Source organism: Lissotriton vulgaris, chromosome 11 (assembly GCF_964263255.1).
Source record: "Lissotriton vulgaris chromosome 11, aLisVul1.2, whole genome shotgun sequence".
NCBI classification, from domain to species: domain Eukaryota; kingdom Metazoa; phylum Chordata; class Amphibia; order Caudata; family Salamandridae; genus Lissotriton; species Lissotriton vulgaris.
This window is the reverse complement of record NC_141699.1, coordinates 912,380,292-912,398,800: the sequence shown is the minus strand read 5'-3', so window position 1 is coordinate 912,398,800 and position 18,509 is coordinate 912,380,292. Positions and strand designations below refer to the sequence as shown.

The following is an 18,509-nucleotide window of genomic DNA, read 5'->3' as shown; positions in this document are numbered from 1 at the left end:
TTGGAGGAGAGATGAGTCACTCCAAACAAGCCCCGTCCTTTTCGGATTTGGGGGCGTAATTTTTGATGTTCTTTAGACAGTGACGTTGCCTGTCACTCAGAACATCAAAACCACGCCCCCAAATCGGAAAAAAATTTCGGAGTTGCTGGCGCCATTTTGGTTCACCGGTTGAGGAGTCCGCATCTCTGCTTTCCTTCCCTCCCCGGTCAATCCGGTGTAGTTCGGGGTCATATTTCCATGCCCCTGGCTCACTTCGGTTCCCTGCGATCCCTCTTCCAAGTTCCCTTCTGCCCAACCCGAGAGCATGCCCCTGGCTCACTTCTGTTCCCTGCGATCCCCCTTCCAAGTTCCCTTCTGCCCAACCCGAGAGCATGCACGGCGAGAAGCACAAGTACTGCAGCGCCGCCATTTCAGCGAGGGTGAGGAACAATTACAAGGTGAGTTCTTGTCATGGTTGGCTCTGCTGTTTCAGTAGGAATCTCGGGGGCTGCTGAGGATGAATGAACAGCGCTGCTGCACGCACTTTGTATTCCGTGTATTTCCGAAGACACACGTGTGTTAGGAACGCGACCCCCACTCCTGACTGGCCGATGTTAAGGAGACTATGGGGCGAGCAGCTAATGGAGAAAAGTGCAGCTGCATGCACCTCGGGTGCCCCTGGGCGTACAATCACCTCGTGGTTAGTGAAACTGTGCATAGTGTATGCTCAACAATTTCCATGAGCACTGAGTGTGTCGGGAATGTAGTGACTGGGGTCGTGAAGTGGGTGGGGGGAGGCCGCATACCGTGTGAGAGATCGCAGTGGGATTCGGCAGTGGCAGAAGGCAATGAGTGCATCCATGCCCCTGGCTCACGTCGGTTCCCTGCGATCCCCCTTCCAAGTTCCCTTCTACCCTTACCGCTGCGGCTCGAGTGTGCCCTCCCTCCCGAGAGCATGCACGGCGAGAAGCACTAGCACTGCAGCGCCGCCATTTCAGCGAGGGTGAAGAACAATTATAAGGTGAGTACTGTGTGTCGGGAATGTAGTGACTGGGGTCGTGAAGGAGTTATTTGCAGTCTGTCTTCCGTTTTTGGTGCCTCTGTGTTCCACTGTCTGTGCTCCGGTTTGTGTGCCTCTGTGCTCCCCTGTCTGTGTTCCGGTTTGTGTGCCTCTGTGCTCCCCTGTCCGTGATCCTGTTGATGTAAATAATTAATTTACTCTCTTAATTTCTATGCAGGTAAGTACTTAATCAATAATAACTCAATCGAAATGAAGGAAAACAGAGTCCGTGGTGTAAGAGTTTCTAAGGGTTTTATTCCTCATAAAGGAATCAGGATATCATGTTCTGACCACCACACAGGATGTCAGAAGGGATAGATGAGCGCGCCAACGTTTATTGACAATACATAGCTTATATACTTGATTTACATCATAATGTTCAATGTAAGAGGCGTAACAGCTGAGAGAAGACAAGATAACAGTATACACGTGGTGCTAGTACATCATCAAGAGGCGTAAACTAGGCGTGTGTGCTAGAAACGTCACTGATAGGTGACGCAAGTGGGTGGCACCAAGGGGTGGTGCTAACAGAATGTTGCAATGTCAGCAGAAATCGGGAGCTTGGATGCGCGCGCAGCTGCATGACGTGTGATAGACGGGGTGCAGGGGACTTGACATTTACACTGGCGGAAAGAGACAGAAGTCTGGCATGTCAGATCAACTTGTGCTTCTATCATATCTGGTATCTGATGTTTAGGAACTAAGCTATCTGGGCAGAAAGGTTTCTAGAGCAGAAGCTATTCTATACTTGCTGTGAGTGCGTGTATAGGCGCCTGAGTGTCTGTATGAGAAGCGTGGGGGCATGGGGCCTTCCATGGAAGCATGGCAACAGAGGCTATGAATTACTTGCATAAAGACAGGTCGGCCCTTTAGCCCTGTAGCTGGGGAGGGATGTTTACTGAAGCTAGCAGGCTGGAATGTATCTTCGGAAAGGAAAACAGATAACTCGAAGGTTATAGTCAATCTTGGCAGGCAGCAGGCTGAGCTGAGCACGGAGGGCCGCGCTAGAAGTAAGTCAGAGTTCACGGGTACGGGGGCTGCTTGGGCAGAGGCCCTCGCAGTCAGAAGCCAGAAAAGAGGCTCGGTGGCAGAGATTCAGGGCCTACTTTCAGCCAGGCTGAAAAACGTAGGAGTACACTTCAAAAAGACGTTGGCATAGCATACTTAGGAACGGACCATCAAACCCATTCATGGTGGGTCTGAAAGAGGACAAGTTAACGTTGGACGCAAATGTATTTGCGTCTTCATAGCTGGTACAGGAGGGAAGTTACATGCACTTTTAACTCGTACATGGAGTCGGTGGGGTACTCGCTAGGGAACACAACATGACCATAAAATTTATATTACCTCATTCCCTCCTTGTTCCCTACGGACCCTTCATGATATATCGATCCTCATAAATCGATCAGTTTGTTCTTGTAACATTATATGTTCGTCTTTCTTTCTTTGACTGTTTGAGAGGCAACTGGAATGCTCAATGCAGGATGTGGCACACAGTCCACATATCGCTGGCCCACACTGCAGGCACAGGCAACAACTGAATACTATAACAAGGCCAATGCCTAGGAACGATAAGATCTTCCATCCCCAAGCTGTTAACGTAGTCCAGAACCAACCGGACCAAGTCCAGGTGCCTGGATTCTGATGTATCTGATTTGCAATTTTATGTAAACGGGTGATAGCTTGATAGACAGATGGTGCATTTTGTGGAATGAAAACACAGCAACTTGACCCGATGACCTTACAAGCTCCACCTCTATCTGCCAAGATGACGTCAATCACAAGACGATTTTGAAGGACAACAGTCCGTATAGCAGACTGCTCCTCTGTTAAGTTACCTAGAGCGGAGGCAGTTTCGTTCACTACTGCTTCAAGTGTTCTCGTTAATCTGCGTATTAATTTACTGTTTTGGACAGGTCCTAGGAAGAAAAAGAATCCTTTATTGAAATCAGTGTACTGTTCCCATGCCGTTTCTGTGTAGTCGACAAGGGGAATATCTCTTTTGGGTCTATTCGGTGCTAGATTCGTATTTCTATGGTAATCAGGAGGAGCTAGGAAAACAGGTGGCAGAAGGAATGCAATGTAACAGGTACCATCCCAATCTGGGGGCAAACGTATGTATGCGGTATGACCACAAACAAAGTAGGAATGACTGGTAGCTTTAAAAGACGATTTACCATGGTCACTGAACTCGACCACAGTAGTGCATTTACTATGACCTACGTGTACTGAACCTTTCTTGCTAACACATAATTCACCTGTGACTGGTAGTACTAACATATGGGGCAGAACTGGAGCAGTTTCAGATTCAACAGTGAGGATCATAAGGCTAATTGTGTAATTACCTAATCCATATACTTCATTTTCTAGATCAGTTCCTATTCGAGTGGGAAGTCCGTCTTGATCAGGATAACAGACGTTGAGCAGGACTAAGTTCAAGTTTCCCCAAACCCAGCCCCCATCGAAAACAGCAATATCAGGATCTAAAGAATTAATTATTTTAAACCATGCTCCACAGGAGCCATTGTGAGTGAATGGGTACGGAAAGAGGGGCAGAGCTCCCTTGTAATTCTGGTAGGGAGGGAGTCGGCCACATATCCAACAGTCTGTAGCATTATTTGTCTGATGGGAATGGTGTAACATACTAATGAATGTATTGTTGCGCAGCGCAAGTCTGTAAGAGAGTTCATGTGCGGGAAGTTCACTAAAAGTGTGTTCAGCAGAGGCATTGTAAGCAGATTGTTCACGCCTGAAAATAGGCCAGTACATAGGAAGCAGAATGCTGGCAATAATAATTAGAATACTCAGAATAAACATGATTATTAGTGTCACTATGCAGTGACTACGAAGTGATTTGCAATATGTTCTTCTCTTTTCCTCTCTCTCTCTAACTCGATCTAGGGGATACATGTCAGAAACTATTTAACCGATTCACCTAGGGGAGGACTTAAACAATTAAACTGTCTGACTTGCTAGATCGAAGCTTCATACGGTAAAGTTCTTGAGGAGTCTTTTCTCTTTTAGGCACAGTAACGTCTTGTGCTTCAACACAGTCTTTGGTGGGGGTGGACGAGTCAGAGTCCTGTTTCAGTCCGTTTTTTAGTTCATTGCATAGTTTGATGTGACTCGTGTGGACCCACCCCTTTCTCCCCTCGATTTTCACGGCGGTCCTGGTGGTAAGCAGAACGGTCTTCGGAGACTTCCAGCGGGGCTCCAGCGGACTTTTCCGGTCGAAATTCCGGACGAGTACCAGGTCACCTGGACGGACCTCATGCGCCTTTACATCGGTGTTGTCAGGGAAGGCTGCGGCAACCTGTGAACGACATGATTGGAGTGCAGACATCAAGGAGGCAAGGTAATCTGTCAACATGTTACAATCAATATCAGTGATCTTTTTCGGAACGGGCGTCCCCCACATATTCGGCGGTCTTCCAAAGACCACTTCGTACGGAGATAGCCCTGATCTCGAGTGGGCAACCATTCTCATGTAGAATAGTGCCACGGGCAGGGCGACTATCCAGTCGACCCCTTTTTCCTGACAGATCTTGGCAAGACGGATTTTTAGTGTCTGATTATGCCTTTCTACAAGGCCAGCTGCTTCGGGATGTCGGACACAGTGGAACCTCCACTGATATCCTAGCAAGAGGGAAACTTGTCTCATCAGCTCGGACGAGAACGGCTGTCCGTTATCTGAATACACGACACGGGGCAAACCGTACCGTGGGAAGAATTCACGAACCAACTGTCTGGCAGTGGTCGGAGCAGTGTAGTCTGGGACTGGGTATGCTTCGGTCCAGCGGGACAGAGCACAAACAATTACAAGGACATACTTAAATCCTCTACAGCTATTCATCTGGATATAATCCATCTGGAGGACTTCAAAAGGGTGATCGGGAGGATGGAATCCACCTTGCTCAACAGGGACGCTTTTACCTGGATTGAACTGACAACAGATCATGCAAGTACGCACTTTCTGTTTTGCTGCTGCTCGTAAGTGTTTGTTGTACCAGAGGTTCTGTAAACTGTCTAACATGGCTTTCTCTCCAAGATGGGCAGGACTATGTGCTGTATTTATCATGACTTGAACCATTGAGTCGGGGAGAAACCATATAGATTTTCCCTTCGTCACCCAACCTTGATCTGTCTGAATCCCTCCTAGTTCAGTCCATTTCTTTATTTCCTCTGGAGTAGCATGTGTCTGGATGTCAATTACGTCTAGGGCGGGATCTCTAACTGTCATACACTGTGTTTGTACTATTGTCTTTGTCACATCAGTAGTCTGGGTGTGAGTCAATGCTGTATGTTTTGCTGTCTGGTCTGCCAGGTCGTTACCCTGGGAAACAGAATCTGTGACTTTAGTATGTGCCTTACACTTCATGACTGATATGCCCGAGGGCAAATGTATTGCTTCTAACAGTGCTTGAATGAGGGGGCCATGTTGTATCTTGGCCCCATGAGAAGTCAGAAAACCTCGTTCTTGCCAGAGGACTCCGAAGTCGTGTACAACTCCGAAGGCATAGCGGGAATCTGTGTATATGTTAACATTTCTGTTCTTGGCTAGAATACAAGCTCGGGTCAGAGCGATGAGCTCTGCTGCTTGAGCAGACAGGGTGTCAATACGATGTGTTTCTTTAATTTCAGTTTCAGTGGTCACGGCGTACGCGGCCACTAATTCTCCTGTACTTGTTCTCATGCATGAACCATCCACATAAAGTGTCAGGTCTGGATTTGTCAATGGGACATCTGTTAAGTCTCGTCTAGGCTTAGTTACTGCATTAATTATTTCTATACAATCATGCGGAGCTGGATCTGTCATAACTGTAGGTAACAGTGTTGCGGGGTTCAGGATGCTGCAACGTCTGATTTCTATGTGTGGCTGGAATAGTGTTAATTCATAACCTGTCAGTCGTGCTATAGTTAAGTGTTGAGTCTGGGTTCTGTTTAACAAAACCTCTACAGAATGTGGTACTTGAACTGTTAACTGATGACCTAAAACAATTGAATCACTTTGTCTTATTGCTAACGCTGTTGCTGCTACTGACTTTAAGCACGCAGGGAGTGCTTGAGCTACTGAATCCAATGTACTAGAAAAATAAGCACAAGGCTTATGTGAACCTGCTTGGTCTTGAGTGAGGACAGACAACGCTGTGCCATCACGTTCTGTAACAAAAAGTGTAAACGGTTTGCTGTAACATGGTGTCGCTAAAACTGGTGCTTGGCATAAAACTTTCTTTAATTCTTCAAAAGCTTGTGTGTGTTCCTGAGTCCAAGGGAGGACAGTCGAAGTCGCTGCCTCCTGTGTCGTTAACTGGATGAGTGGTTTAGCTAAGAATGCATACTGGGGAATCCATTGTCTGCAGTACGAGGTGAGGCCTATGAAGGCCCGCACTTCCTTTTGTGTCTTGGGTTGCGGCATGTTCACAATTAACTGAATGCGATCGGGAGTGAGCTGTCTCCCCACTTTGGACAGCAAGTGACCCAAGTACACAACTTGCTGAACACAGAATTGTAGCTTCGAAGGAGACACCTTGTGTCCCTTGTCGGCCAGGAAATGTAAAACTGTCAGTGATGCTTTTTCACATTCGGGCTCACTTCGTGCGGTGATCAGCAGATCATCGACGTATTGTAGTAAAGCGGTGTTAACTGGCATTTGAATACAATCTAGTTGTCTTTTCAGTGCTTGACTATAGATGCTGGGGCTTTCTGTGAATCCTTGAGGTGCGCGCGAAAATTTGAAACTGCGTCCATTTAAACAGAATCCGAAGAGATATTGGCTCTCCGGATCAATAGGCACGCTGAAGAAGGCGTTCTTGAGATCAATTACAGTAAAGAACGTTGCTTCTGAATCAATAGCAGTCAAGAGAGATGATATATCGGGGACCACAGGATACTGTGGGATAATGCATTTATTCAATTCTCGAAGATCAATCACCAGCCGATATACTGGCGGTGCATTGGGATCAGTACGTTTAAGAATCGGAATGATGGGTGAATTACAGATATTGGAGTCGGTCTCGACGACCACTCCTTGGGCAATGAGCTCTTCAATGATTTTCAGTAAAGCCGCTACAGCATCGGGTGGTAACTTGTATTGTCTGATTCTGGGTAATACAACACCTGCCTTGAGGGTAACGCGGTATGGTGTAATGTGCATACATCCTACATCAGTCGGGCCTTTTGCCCACAAGTAATCAGGTACATTTTTCAATCTGACGTCAAACTCACGAAGGACGTAATGACCCTTGAAATCCCGCAGAAAGAGTCTAACCCCCTCCGGGGAGCAGCATATTATAGCTCCTAGAGCTTTCAGTGTTTTAATTCCTAACAGATTTTCCGGACATGATTTTGTTAGTAACAGGTCTGTAACGCGTGATAATGGACCCACAGCCAGGGGAACTGGTTCTGATACTTCATTTACAATAGGTTGTCCTGAAAAACCAAGGGAAACATTTTGTGAGCCTGAGAGGGGTGCCCCTGGAACTTCGTCATGACTTATTGTAGTGCGACTTGCCCCTGTGTCAATTAAAAACTTTCTATCTTTCCCCAATACTTGACTGTGTACATAAGGACCTTCTTGATCTACAGGAATCTCGATAAGAGGCAAGCCACCTTCCCTCTCTAGGCTGTTTCATGTATATCGGGAATATTCGGGGTAAGCTGACTGGGCATACTGGTACATCTGTTGTGAGACTTGCTGAGTTGCAGCAATGGGCTGTGGCTGTGGTACTGCTACGGTCTGTGCTGTCTGTGCGGATGCATGCATGGGCGGTGTATTCTGTGTAGACTGATGCTGGTTATGGTCTTGTCTAGGCGGATGCGGTCTCTCTTTAGTTTTACCTGTCGCTATGTTATGTTTCAGAACTGCACATTCGTGTACGTAGTGACCTGGCTGCTTGCAATAATTGCATGTCCCTTTAACAGGAGCTGCAGCGTGACTTGTCTGGGTCGTACCTTTCCTGTGACTGTCGGATGGGACCGTCTGGGCTACTAACATTTTCATTTTCGTGTCTTTCATACGCTTCTGTTCCTGATCTTGTTCTTCCCTAATTCTATTCTGGTGATATTGTAACATTTGTAACATCTGGGATGGCGTATTTGCTTGCCATGTACTCTCGACTTTATACACTCTATTTTTAACTAACGGTAGGGAATTCTCGACTAACTTTGATACAAAAAGATGTGGGTACGACTCGCTACTTGGCTGGAGGCCACTATTGATAATAAAACATTTCTCGAATCTTGAATAAAAGTCGCTAGTATCTTCATCATGTTTCTGTTTACAGGACGAGATTGCATCCCAATCCTCCTTTCTAGTTGTCAATAATCTGGGCAGGACCTGTACTATTAAACCTGGTAATGCTTTAGTTTTGTCCCCAAGGCCTAACCCTGGAACCCGTTTCTTTTCTTCATCCTCTATTTCTGCCCAGGCAATCTTTGCGTCTCCCACCTCCCAGTCCTTTTCCTTTAATTTCTCGAATATACCCGTAGGCAATAATACTTTCAACATTTTCATGATATCATCATATGTGTAGTCCCCCATCAGTAACATGTCTTTGAGCTCTCTATGAAAACCTGCAGGGTCTTTATCATGGCATGGTACTAATTTCTTCATTTCTAACAGTTCTAATTTAGTTAGAGGCGTGTGTACATACACGCGTTTCAAAATTTTATCCTCACCCATAACAGGGTGCACTTCTCGCAAGGGGTTCTGACTTTCAATACCACCCCCGCACTGCATATGGTACATTTTCCTTTCTGGAGGTGGGGCGGGAACATATTCAGGACTTACAAAGGTGTCATATCTGCGTCGTTGTTCTAGAATTATTTGAACTAATTTAGTGCTTAAGCCTCTCCATCTATCCATCAGTAGTGCTTCTAGTGTCTCATGTAAGGGACCTGGATCGGAATAATGTTTTCTGTACTTAATGAGAAGGTGCTGAATCATATATACCCCTGCTAATTTCTGTTCGTCGGGGGAGAGGTTCAGAAATGTCTGTGCTACGGTGTCATCATTATATATGTCTGTATTTTCGGCCCATGATACCGCTGATCGGGCTAATTCTTGTTCATCCATAGAATTGAGTACATGGTACCCAACTCGATCTCGAAGCCGTTTATCAGTTTCCTGGAACTGATGTTCAGCAGAATTCGGATTCGTTAAGGCAGAGAAGAAAACTCTCTTGCTTTCCGGACGGACACCTTTCCTAAGGTAGTTTCCCCTACCTACATATGCTATAGTGCTTGTAGTTGGTTCTGGTTCTTCAGATTCTTCTTCCTCCTCGGAGGGAGCCTTTTCTTTCTCTTTCTCGTGTACTGCTATCACTGCTTTCTTAATCTTTTTATACATGGCCTCTATGCAATTTTGTCTGTCATGTTTTCCATCGGCTATATTTTGACCCCACTTGTTCAATGCATCTAATTCACTCTGCTCTGTTCCGGGCCTGTCTCGTTCTCTTATTAGACAATTTATGAAAAATCGTAGTATCAGTGCTTGCATGTTAACTTTCTGTTTCTCCAGGGCATCCTTAATACTGTCGGGGTCCTTTCCCGTTTGAACGAACTCATATATTCTATCTAGGCGCTCCTTCATTCCTGCATAACATAACAAACTATCAGTAGCAGATCTTAACCGTAAAGACGCTAATATCATTAAGTCGTCCTGTCCAGGTTCTGGATCATATCTACAAACTGACATATTTTCTTTTAGTGCATCAAGACGGGATGAATTAGAAGAACGGGGGGATCTGTGCGTAAGAGGACTCTGCATACCTCTGAGATTTAATCTGTGAGTCGGTGGCGGGGTCTGGAGACCCGCGGTCGCACCTCCTGAAGCGGAAACTTGGGCATTATCTCTGTGTGTAGTCAGTATCTGAATTTGTCTTTTAGTAGGATCTGATTGAAGTGGTTTCGGCAGATCAGTTTTAGGTGAGGGAAGTGGCGGAGCTGGCGGAACGGAACTAGTCTTTTTCGGTGTCGGCTGAGAGTGATCTTGGGGGGCAGTACCACCCCCGGCCCTGTCAGTAGGCAGGGCACGAACAGGCAGATTGGTGTAAGCTGGCGCTACATCTTCGAGATATGAATTTAGGAATATGTCTTTAGTAGTCTTATGCATTACTTTAGTTGGAACTAATGGTGACGGCAAATTTTTCGGTATTTCTGAAATGGCGTCAGGGGTACCATCGGCCAAAAGATACATGTTGTTCACTTTGCCATTTAGGATACGATCTATTTGTTCTACTTTTACTCGAATTCCCTCAGTAACTAATTCGTTTTCTTGGGCCTTTTCTGATTCTTTAAGCCTGTCTTCTCTACGGAGTGCTCTATCAGCACGCTTACGTGATTCCTTACGCCAAAATTCTATGGCGTCTTTCTGAGATTGTCTAGCTTTCTTTTTCCGTAATATTTCTTCTACCTTTATGATGCACTCGGCATCCCATGTTCCGTTAACTGGCCATCGGTATCTTTCCTCTAGGTGCTTGGTATAATCTGTCCATAACTCTAGATACAAGATGGCGTCTATGCCATGCTTATTATACATGAAATTACCTGGAGTGTCCCTAGGGGGGATTGGAATCTCTTCCTCTAACATCCCTTTCCTAGTTCCTATCTGCTTTAATTTGTTAAAAAACGGCATTGTGCCTACTTGATACTGGAATGCTTGATCCTTGATACTTAATGTCAACTGTAACTATTTAAACAAAAAAAACACAATAATGCACAAAAACAATCACATTCATACCACGACATTAATCACATGAAACATTTAAAGACATAGCTAACTTCCCCCTACTCTGAATGTACCGCTCAACGATACAGATACACTGCTGTAACAGTGCAGAAATTCGGAATACTTTATATACTGCTAAACAGTACAGATACACTGCCTAAAAACAGTGCAGACCGGACTTGCGTACCCAAACCCGTCTAGATACGACCCAGCAATGGTACTCACCGGGAAGCACGGAAAACAGAAGGCCTCGGAAAACTCGACTGGACTCGACTCGGAACTTCGGAAAACTTCGGAAAACTTCGGAAAACTTCGGAAAACTTCGGGAAACTTCGGAAAACTGGTGGGCCTCTTCACACCTCGGACCTTGCTTCCTTCGGCTGGGCTCTGGTCGGGATCCTCCGCACTCCTCACCGCCTCGTCTGGGCACTGATCGCAGTCTTCGTCACCTCCGTGTGTCAGAGGGGGATGCAGGAAATCCTGCCAGTACACGTGTGGTCCGTCTAACTGATGGCAGGGGACACGGATTGCAACGCACCTTCCGGCGCGTGAGGTGGGGGAGGGGTCCCTATTCGGGCGCCAAAATGATGTAAATAATTAATTTACTCTCTTAATTTCTATGCAGGTAAGTACTTAATCAATAATAACTCAATCGAAATGAAGGAAAACAGAGTCCGTGGTGTAAGAGTTTCTAAGGGTTTTATTCCTCATAAAGGAATCAGGATATCATGTTCTGACCACCACACAGGATGTCAGAAGGGATAGATGAGCGCGCCAACGTTTATTGACAATACATAGCTTATATACTTGATTTACATCATAATGTTCAATGTAAGAGGCGTAACAGCTGAGAGAAGACAAGATAACAGTATACACGTGGTGCTAGTACATCATCAAGAGGCGTAAACTAGGCGTGTGTGCTAGAAACGTCACTGATAGGTGACGCAAGTGGGTGGCACCAAGGGGTGGTGCTAACAGAATGTTGCAATGTCAGCAGAAATCGGGAGCTTGGATGCGCGCGCAGCTGCATGACGTGTGATAGACGGGGTGCAGGGGACTTGACATTTACACTGGCGGAAAGAGACAGAAGTCTGGCATGTCAGATCAACTTGTGCTTCTATCATATCTGGTATCTGATGTTTAGGAACTAAGCTATCTGGGCAGAAAGGTTTCTAGAGCAGAAGCTATTCTATACTTGCTGTGAGTGCGTGTATAGGCGCCTGAGTGTCTGTATGAGAAGCGTGGGGGCATGGGGCCTTCCATGGAAGCATGGCAACAGAGGCTATGAATTACTTGCATAAAGACAGGTCGGCCCTTTAGCCCTGTAGCTGGGGAGGGATGTTTACTGAAGCTAGCAGGCTGGAATGTATCTTCGGAAAGGAAAACAGATAACTCGAAGGTTATAGTCAATCTTGGCAGGCAGCAGGCTGAGCTGAGCACGGAGGGCCGCGCTAGAAGTAAGTCAGAGTTCACGGGTACGGGGGCTGCTTGGGCAGAGGCCCTCGCAGTCAGAAGCCAGAAAAGAGGCTCGGTGGCAGAGATTCAGGGCCTACTTTCAGCCAGGCTGAAAAACGTAGGAGTACACTTCAAAAAGACGTTGGCATAGCATACTTAGGAACGGACCATCAAACCCATTCATGGTGGGTCTGAAAGAGGACAAGTTAACGTTGGACGCAAATGTATTTGCGTCTTCATAGCTGGTACAGGAGGGAAGTTACATGCACTTTTAACTCGTACATGGAGTCGGTGGGGTACTCGCTAGGGAACACAACATGACCATAAAATTTATATTACCTCACTGTTTTTGTGTTGCTCTCCTAACCCCCCCCCCCCCCTCACCGCTGCAACTGGGCCTGGATGCCCGCCCAACCCGCCTCAACAGCCCGGAGGCCTCACATGGAGCACAGCGGGGTTCCGGGGTTTAATTAAAAAAAAAACAACGGGGGTCTCGAGCACACCACCACAAATGGGTCCGGAGCCCCCACCAGCAAAAAACTCACAGAACCACCAGAGCTCCGCAGGCACCTGTGGGGATTCAATTATTTTTTTTAAACCAGCGACGCTCGGGCTTTGTATTTTTTCCAGTATTGCGGAGGTCTTTCTGTCCCTCCCACCCCCCCCCCGCTGCCATGAAGATGTCCGCTATGGAGGCTCGTGACCCAGGGACCGAAGCCACTTCATCTTTCGCCATTATGGAATCTTTACCCGGCTGGCCAGGCTCACCACATTTTGGCAGCAGCAGCTTTCAAACTCCGGCGCTGCCACCCATTCCTTCCGCTTTTGAGTGAGGAAATCCAGATCCTCATGCAGCCACTGATCTCCCAGGTCGCTCCCGCAGCCATTGATTATCCCCGGGCCCTGCCTTTTCCTATAACCCTTTAGTCCACCCCTGTGTCTTTGTTCACCTGCTCGTTACACCCCTAGTGTGTGCCAGCTGCATGTAAACGCTGCTTCAATGCCCTCTGCACAGTTATCTGCTAAAACAATTGTTGCAACCCATGTCCATGCTCTTTAGGGGCCCCTTGCTGCAACTTTCACATTCTGTGAGCACCTTTACTTTGTGCCCCAGTGTGTATGTTTTCCCTACATCCGTCTGTGGTCTCCCCGTCTATACCAGCAGCTCCAATTTTTGCGCCAAATCCCCTGTCCTCCCTCGCTTGCTGACAGGACTCTGAAGCACTACAAGGCTCAGTCACTGAATAAATAGTCGGTGACTGCAGTTGAGCTTGCTCTACGTTATCCAGCCACCTTCATGCTCGTGGTTGTTCAGAGTTTGTGTTTGCAGTTCATACTTTATGTGGTTGCACCCCCTCACAGTTTTAACATTGCTCCAGCTGCAATAACCAGTAGCGGACTTTTTTTTTCTTTTGCCTTTCACGCGGACTGTTACATTTTCACATGTGACTGCAATTATTTAATACACTGGTGCTTGTTACTTGCAGGGAGATAATTCTCGAGGTTGGGCAGGGACGAAAAGGATTTGTTTTGAAACTATTAGCATTCTGCCCCTGAGGAATCCGTGGGTGCATTGTTGTGTCTGTGTGTGTGTGTGGGGGGGGCTTTGTGTGTGTGGGTAGGGCTCTGTGTGTGTGGGTAGGGCTCTGTGTGTGTGGGTAGGGCTCTGTGTGTGTGGGTAGGGCTCTGTGTGTGTGGGTAGGGCTCTGCGTGTGTGGGTAGTGCTCTGTGTGTGTGGGTAGGGCTCTGTGTGTGGGTAGGGCTCTGTGTGTGTTTGGGTGGCTCTGTGTGTGTGTGGGTGCATCTGTGTGTGTGGCTTTTTGTGTGTGTGGCTCTGTGCCCGCGAATAATCTCTAGTACTCTCTAATGCTCACCCATTGCCATTGTAAATGACAATACCATTTATTTATGTTTTAAAAAAAAATGTCATGAGCAATGCCAATAGCTCTACCTTTAATAATGCCGAGACCATTGCATTGTAAATGCTTGTTTTGTGCATGATCCTGTGAACAAAACACAGGGCTTAGAAAGAAATCCTCTCCTCAATGGGAAGCCAGCAGAGATTTGCCAGAGCGGACCCGTTGGGGGACGTCTGGAAATATTCAGCAGCAGAGGAGCTGCTGTTTTTTGTGCCCTCTGGAGCATTTGAAGACTCCTCTTAGAGGCCCCCAGATAGAGTGTTACAGTAATCCATCTGTGATACCACGAGAGCCGGGACTACTGTTCTTTTCGGAGAGTCAGGAATAAGCCCCAGAATCTTCTGGATCATTTTCAAAATACCAAAACAAGTACCTACAAGAGTAGAGATTTGATTTGCAAAAGATAGAGTGGAATCGAACCAAACTTCTAGGTTTTTCACCTTGGAGTTAGGGATAGGCAGAGGGCCTAACTCATTTAACCACCATAGCATAGACCAGATGGACAGTTGTTACCCTACCACGAAGATGTCTGTTTGGCTAGCATTAAGTTTCATAACAAAAAACACAGATGCCCACACTCTCTTTGTTTATAATACAATTATTATGTAGACCAAATGAAAAAATTCATTAAATCTGGTCGGGTACTTTTATTTATACCTGTCGCTTATATTTTTTAGCAAAACTTTTTGGGGAATTTTCTTTTTGGGCAAAAGAAGAATACATATATACAAACCACATAAATCAGTTATTTACACATATATAACCATTACATATTGGACAAAGCAAACATTACGAAAATTACAAATAAAGCAAAAAACATCCAAATGACAATAGACATTAAAATTTCAGTTTTTCACTATTTCCAAATCAATTCTTATTCAAAAATCATACAAAGCAACGTCAAATGACAAGAGCAACGGAACATATGCCTATTTTTCTATAACACTTGATGTAATGTTTAGCTCTTGTAGATGTGCCGAAGCGTTTCAGGTTCGGGTAACCAGTTCCCAAACCCTCATCAGGGCTTTGCTATTTGTCTGTATAGGATGCAAGAAAACAATGAAGTTTTATTGACAACCTGTACGCTTTAGGTCTACCATTTATTATTTATTGATTCATCAAAAATGTACCTGTATGTTTCTGATCAGGCGAGGAATATTTTCATGTATCTTACTGGGAGCGCGCTATTTAATGGGTCTCTGTCAATGCACCTTTGTTTCTAAAAATAAAGCGCAAACCAGGTCATGGTACAAAATCAAGCATAACGTCTCGTAGCGTTCAAATTCTCATGTACCCAAGTTACATACCTCCGTGTGCACCAAACGGCGCCTCTGGAGGAGGAGGATGAAGGCGTGGCCGCTATTTTAGTGATCCTATTTGAAAAAAGATGCATACACAGTATTTTACAGCCTGGCAGCAATGTAAATATCACTAAGCGTTTGGTCATAAACCACGAAGTGTCACGTTACCTCATGTATTTAGCCTGATTTATGTAGGGAGTAACTTTTCCCGCACCTTGGCGGATAACGTTCGATCATGCAGGGACCTATCCAAGTAAAAAACTAATTAGAGCCTGCGATCACCAAAGACGCTTCAAACAACAGTATTCTGCATCAAGTAGCCATGTAGTTATTTCAGAAAACTGGGGTACCTGTTCTGTGAATGAACAGGCTGCTCCTCTCCCCCTCGGGCTTCCTGTCGGCCCTGTTAGGGCCGTGTCTCGAAAACACTTTTCTTCTCGCGCACTCTGTGTAATAAGAAATATGTGCGCACTGTCAATGACATAAAATATGAAAACGGGCAAGTTATCGTTTCGATGCATACCTTAATGCGCGTGCTGGCAGCATACAGTGCCAAACACCCTCTGACTCGCCTGGTTTACTGCGGCGGCCATCTTGAGTTGCATAAAAAGCCCGGAATATGTTGCAATGCAATATGGGAAACAGTTTAAATCGTAGTGGAACCTAGATTCTGCCCCGCTCTATTTAGATGATTTAATATATATTTGGCCACGGGATTGAAGCACAAAACGTAGTTATAAACCAACTTCCTCAATTATCATTAAAGTTCATTTAGGTGTTTTAATATGAGTGACCAAGAGATTGTAGCGTGTTCCTGATCTGTGGCATAATTTGTAGTTGTTAACCAACTTCCTGAATTTTCATTAAGGTTCATACTGTCCATGAAAAGCGCTCTAGTATGTGGTGTGTATTGGTGGGGCTATCCTATTTTTGTCTATCCGCTCAATGGGTGCCATTGTTGTATTGGTTCCTACTCTCAATGACAGGTACTCTAGCATGTGGCATATATTATTGGGGTTGTGCCTATGTCCTTGACCAGGCTTCCTATTTATGTGTATCAGCTCAATAAGTGCCATTGTTCTATGTATGGCATCATATTACATAAATGTGATACTGTCACTATGCTTCCAGCTTGTTTTCTTTCAGGCGAATCCTCATAACCTAGACAATTTTGACATGCTATTAAGGCCAGTAATGTACTGTTAAACTTGAGAATAAGGTATGCTTCTTTCTGTAGCAACACCTTGTCGACATCAGCAGGGCGCTGCACATTACTCATCGTAAAAAGCACTGACCATTTGAAATCATTCTCATTGTGAGACTTTTCAACGAAATGCTCAACCATGGGGCCAGTTAATACTTTCTTTTTAATGCGTGACCTGTGTTGGCTTATACGCAAGTTAACCTGTTGGTTTGTTTTTCCAATATAGATCTTTTTGAAAGGACAGATTATATGTATATTAGATTTTTTGTCTTGCAATTAGAGAAGCCAAAGTGCTTCCACTTTACATCCGGATGTTGGAATTCATTCCCTTCAATGGTGTTTGGCCATGCAACACAATTGCCGCATCTGTGGTGGCCATCCACCGGTTTCATATTCCAAAGTGACAGGAGATCATGTTTGGATTTAGACTTTGCAAGATCTGCTCTCACAATTTGCTGCCCTATGCTTTGGTTCTTTTTATACGCAAAATTTGGACAGGGAAAAGGACATTCCAACCCTTCCAAGAGATGCCAATTTTTTAGCACTGCTTGTCTCATCTTGTGTGTGTCTGGTCCAAACGTAGTCGCACATACCAAGCGGTCCAGCTCTTACTTCTCTCTGGGTTGTAAAAGACACTCACGTGGCGTGAAACAGGCTCTTTTGTAGGAATGCTTTAAGAATTGAATTTGAATTTTAAGAATTTATCGAGCGCACGTTCACTATGCAGTTTCTTGGCGCTGGGGGGAATACTAAGCTGAAAGGACACAAGGACTAGGGGCTGAAAGCTTGCTGGAACAAAAAAGTTTTGAGGGCCTTGCGAAACTCCATATAGGAAGGGGAGTGTGACTGAGGGCGGAAGAGTGTTTCAAAAAGTGGGAGCGAGGACCGAGAATTTCTGGCCTCCCGCTCTTTGTTTCTTGAAGCGGGGGGTGACTAATAGAGATTTGGTGGATGAACGAAGATCTCTAGGGGGGCAGTAGTTGGTAATGGCAGAGTTGATAAAAGCAGGAGCTGTGCCCGCCCGGGCTTGAAAAGTGAGGCATCAGAGTTTAAAGAGGGCCCGTTGTTTGATAGGGAGCCAATGAAGAGAAAAGAGGAGAGGAGTGGTGGGATTTAGATAGGCCATATACAAGGCGGGCTTGCTGGTTCTGCATCAGCTGGAGACGTTGAAGTGCATAGGCAGGGGCGCCATTGTAAATAATGTTGCCATAGTCGATCTTGGATAGGACCATGGCCATTAAGATCAGTTTAAGTGCAGGGGAGGAAAAAAAACGGGATATTTTCCTAATGATAAGCAGGGTAAAGAAACAGGAGACAACAGAACTGATGTGGGAATGAAGTGCGAGATGATGATTAAGTGTGATTCCAAAGGTCTTGACAGAGTGAGAGGGAGTGGGAGGGAGACCAAGGGAGGGGGGCCAAGGGAGGGGGGCCAAAAAGAGGGAGACCAAGGGTTGCCACTGCCACCAGTCAGAACCAGCTCTGTTTTATCCGGGTTGAGTTTGAGGTGGTTCGCATTCATCCAATCCCAGATAAACAACATGACTGACTGGAAGCTGGCGATGCCTGATGTAGGGGAGGAGAAATTAAAAATGAGTTGGAGGTCATCAGCGTAGTTGTAGACTGTGACGTCCATTTGTTGCAGTGCAAAGATAAGAGGGAAAATTTGAAGATTAAATAAAAAGGGGGGAAGAGAGGAGCCCTGAGGGACACCGCAGTGCACTCTGCGAGGCGGGGCAGAGAATTCGGCCAGATGGACAGCCTGTATTCTGTCAGACAGGAAGGAGCCTAGCCAGGCCAATATCTGTCCCCCTATGCCTGCCGCCTTGACACGGGACAGGAGAATAGAGTGGTCCACCGTGTC

General features: G+C 45.8%; 1 protein-coding gene across 4 annotated transcripts in view; it reads right to left on the bottom strand.

The window, feature by feature from the left end:
• CAB39 (calcium binding protein 39) overlaps positions 1–18,509 on the bottom strand; it is a 175,531-nt gene that overhangs the window by 113,377 nt on the left and 43,645 nt on the right. The gene's annotated exons all lie outside the window — the stretch shown is intronic.